Genomic DNA, 4698 nt, shown 5'->3' on the forward strand with positions numbered 1-4698 from the left:
GAGAAAGGCAAACACATGTTTGTTTTTGTCTTTATTGTTTGATAAGCATGAAAAAGATCAAACATGACTTGCTTAACATAATTTGGATCAAGAGCCCTCTCAACACCCCTCCCCTACCTCTTAGGGGTGTTCTTCCAAGTGGGGCTCATTGTGATTTGCCAGGGAGGTCACAGGGCAAGAACTGCTCTAGATAATAGGTGAGAGGCTGGGAGGGGCAGATTCTGAGCCTGGGGTAGACAGTCACCCTCTTTTAATTTAGGGCCTCCCAAGCTCAGGACACACATTGGCATGGGAGCTGAGAGCTCACCTATTCTGCCCAGATTTTCCAAGACATTGCATTTTATGAGTGTTATCAAATGGTGACATTCAGAGCACAAGTTGTGGAGTTGTTGTTAATACTGATTTAATGGTGCTAAAATGATTAAGCATGGCAGGCTTTTAAACAATGAGGTTCATAAAAGGTGTTAATAACCTCTTAAGTACCTTAATAATATCCCCACCTATCATAAACTGCTCCCAATTAGGCCTCTTTACTCTTCTTTGCCCCAGGAATGAGTCAGGAATCCAGTGGAAGGCTGGATGGGGCCTTTTGGAACAGAGGAGGAGCTGCACCCAGTTTGGGAAAGTCAAATGGAAAGGCCAGGAAATGTTCTCGTGCATTCTAAAGGACAGCCCATTTCAGGCTTTCCAGAAAGAGGACCAGGGTCATCCAGGCACCAAGAATGTGGTGAAGGGGATTCGGGCATGGGCTCTGGGGCCTGACAGCTCCGCCTGTGACTGTTCTCAGTGGCAAAACCCAGACTGCAGTGATGGAACGGAGGGTTAGTATCTTGGCAGCCACGTGTAGACCTGGCTCTACCTTGCTCTTGCCTGGTCAGTGTGGTCAATTTGCTTCCCTCTGTGCACTGCACTGGTGCAAAATGCAGCCGTGCAGCCCTTTGTTGAAAAGTTACTAAAAATTTCAAGATGACAACAGCAGAGCCTTCAACCAGTTGTGGAGCCCTTCTGAGCCTGGGGCCCTGCATGCCTGTATGGATCGCACCCACAAAGCTGATCTCTCTCTGTGTCCTGTTTTCCCTTCTATGAAATGGAGTTAGACACATAAATAACTTAAAATTTTTTAATAGTCACATTAAAAAAGGTAAAAAGAGGCCAGGCCTGATGGCTTATGCTTATAATCTCAGCGTTTTAGAAGGCCAAGGTGGGAGCATTGCTTCAGCCCAAGGGTTCAAGACCAGCCTGGGCAATATAGACGTCATCTCTACAAAAAGTTTAAAAATTAGCCAAGCGTAGTGGTGTGTGCTTGTAGTCCCAGCTACTCAGGAGGCTGAGGCAGGAGGATGGCTTGACCCTGGGAGGCAGAGGCTGCAGTGAGTTGAGATTGTGCCTCTGCATTCCAGCCTGTCTCAAAAAAAAAAAAAAGTAAAAATCGACAGGTGAAATTCATCTTAATAATATATCTAAAAGTTATGTTTAACATAATATATTCAAAATATTATCATTCCAACATGTAATCAAATAGGAGATTATCAATGAAATATTTTACTTTTTTTTTCAATACCAAACCTTTGAAACCCAGCATGTATTTTATAATGATGGCACACGACATTTTGGAATAGCTGGGTTCTGGGTGTGCAACAGCTACTCAAGTCTTGTGGTTGCCATGCCAGACGGCACAGATCCGGATAGAGTTTGGAGCTCATTTCTTTCTGTGCCTCAGTTTCCTTAGTTGCCAAGGGTGCATCGTTAGGTGGGGCTGGCACCCTGAGACCACATGCTTGATGCACAGAGACTGGTGCGTCCATACTGTCACCAGATTGGAATCGCCACCCTGTGCATGCCAGCCGGGTGAGCCTGGGCAAGTCCCCCTTCCCAGTTCAGGGTGTGCAATGTGTCCGCCAACCACCACCTCACGGGCTGCTGTGGGGACCAAAGGAGATGTGGGCAGGGGGCAGGGTGTCTTACGAGCAGGGGCAGGGTGTCTCGCGTGCACAAGTCAGCCACTGGTGTTGGCAGGCCTTTGCTTTCTCTCTTCAATCCCTGCCCCCTTTGGGGATGTCTTGGATCTCCCAGCTGAACGTGGAGGTAATGACCATCCATCCTGACCTCTCAGTGCTAAGACTCTGGGAAGTATCATTATTTCTTTGTATTTATAGCTCCTAGAACCATCCCTGGTATGCAGTAGGCACTTAATAATCATTAAATAACTGAATGAATGAATGTATGAATAAATGAATGCTTATGTGAAGGGAGCCATTCTGCTGTCTTTTATCATTTGGGAAGGGCACAGATTTGAAGCTGGGTGGGGAGTTGGGGGCTCCTCCTCCCTTTACCTGATGGGTTCATGATCTGCTCCGAGAGACCCCTCAGGCCAACTCTCAAAGCCAGAGCCCCTTGGGATCTGCTCTACTTCTACCAAGGGGTTTCACCCTCCCTGGCATTGGGCTCTGGGTGGACCAGGAAGCCTGTGTGCTCCTAGAAGGGCTGGCAGAGTGGCCTGTGAATGACCTCTCCCCCACCCCCACGCCAGCCAGGCCTGTTTACTCCTAATGCACTGGATTTCCAGAGGGGAATCATTTGGGCAATTGTGCACTTTTATATCATTGAAAGGAAAAGAGAAAACAGCAATGCTTCCCTTTCTGCCCTTCCCCTCAAGGTCTGCCAGGATGACATCAGACCCCTAACCTTACCAGAGGCTTCCATGGGTTGAGGGGACCAGAGGACAGAGCTTAGTGGGAGGCAGGAGAGGGAGCCTGCCCCTTCCCCTGCTTCCCATAAAGGAAATCGTGAACTTGGAAATGGTGGAAGCCCGTGCTCTGTTAACCTGCACTCCTCAGTCGTTCGCACGTTGCGGTCATGGTTTCTGCCATGTCTGTGTGCTACTTGTACTATTTCTTTGCTTTTTTCTTTAAGATAACTTTACAAAAGTTTTTGTATAGCATTATTATTTTATTACTTTTTGACAGAGCCTTGCACTGTCGCCAGGCTGGAGTGCAGTGGTGCGATCTCGGCTCACTGCAGCCTTCGCCTCCCAGGTTCACGTGATTCTCCTGCCTCAGCCTTACAAGTAGCTGGGACTACAGGTGAGCACCACCACGCCTGGCTAATTTTTGTATTTTTAGTAGAGATGGACTTCACCATGTTGACCAGGATGGTCCTCATCTCCTGACCTCATGATTCGCTCACCTCGGCCTCCCAAAGTGCTGGGATTACAGGTGTGAGCCACCACGTCTGGCCTAAAAATGTGTTTTTATTATGCAAAATTTTAAAAACATACAGAAGTGGCCTGAATAATCTAATCTAATTTACTCATAATAGAATGTATATGTATTATATATAACATACATCATATTAAATATGTTGTGATATAAGATACAATATTTGAAATTATGTGTAATATAATACAGCACCCATCGCCTGGCTTCAAAAAGTGTCTACTCGTGACCGATTGTGTTTCTTCTGTGTCTTCACTCACTCCTCACTCCTCCACCCAGACATCATGTCATTGCATCGCCAAGTATTTCAGTATCTCTCTCCTTCTAAAATGTTCAACTAACTTACAAAACTTTACTTGTCTTAAAAGCGAACTCTGTATCACTACCCTACAGGGAAATCTGGATAGCTTTCCAAAACTAGATGGAGGAAGTAAAATAGTGTTTTTCATGTTAGGTGAGTGAGAGCCTGCCCTCTTGGTTCAAACAGAGAAGCCAAGTGCTTAGGGAGTGTTGAGGACAAGCTAGCATCCAACTGAGGCTTTCTCCTTTGAGGATAATTAGAGAGGGTGACAGACAATTGGAAGGGAAACTTTCTCTCTTGTGGGGTTCACTGTTACCTGATGCTGAGTCCAGGGACCCGGCGTAACCTCACTCCGACCTGCACCTCTGCCGGGGGTGCCGACCACTCCTGGGGGCCACGGCTACAAGCAGAGGCACCCATGGGAAGGGCTGGCTTTCAGGGATGTGCCCCTGATGGGGGAGGAGGAGCCCAGCCTGTGCAGGAGGCCCGCCCGGGGTCAGATCCTGGCATAGCCCTTCCTATGTGAGCTTGGTCACACAACAAACTCCCCAGCCCTCAGCTTCCTCATCAGTGGAACGGAGGCAGGAGCAGCGGTACCACGCATGGCTGCTGGGAGGCTCACTGCGATATTTCAAGTATGGAATTTAGAACGGAGCCTGATTTAGAGCACAATCTCAGTGAACGGCAGCTTTATTGTTGTTATTGTCATTATTACTAGCAGCTAAGTAGGCACCCCGATTTCTTCCTAAGTGTCCCCTAAACGGTGGAGCTGGAGTTACCTTTTCTCCCTTGTTTCCTGGTGGAGGCTAAGTCTTGCCCTTTCTCCTGCCCCTGGCATTTTGGTTTCTGATGTCCTGGAACTTCGCACTGCAGCATTGGGGCTCTCATGATCCCCTGAGCCACCCAGCCTGCCAGCCTGTGAGTCACCTCTGTCTACTGGGGAAAACCAAGCAGCCCAGAAAATAGTCCAGACTCCCATGGGCGTCCCCAGCTGCCTGCTGCCGGGATGAGCAGCGCCACCGCCACCCCCATCCCTGCCAGACAGCTGGGCAGGCTGCCAGGTCCGCGGCTCACACCCAGGATGGCAGCAGACAGCCCCACCAGGCTCGGCTCTGGGTGCGTGCGTGTGTGAGTGTGCGCGTGTGTGTGTGTGTGCACGAGTGCGCCGCGTTCGCTCCCCTC

Source organism: Aotus nancymaae, unplaced genomic scaffold (genome assembly GCF_030222135.1).
Source record: "Aotus nancymaae isolate 86718 unplaced genomic scaffold, 86718_ANA_hifiasm-v0.15.2.pri h1tg000029l, whole genome shotgun sequence".
Taxonomy (NCBI): Eukaryota; Metazoa; Chordata; class Mammalia; order Primates; family Aotidae; genus Aotus; species Aotus nancymaae.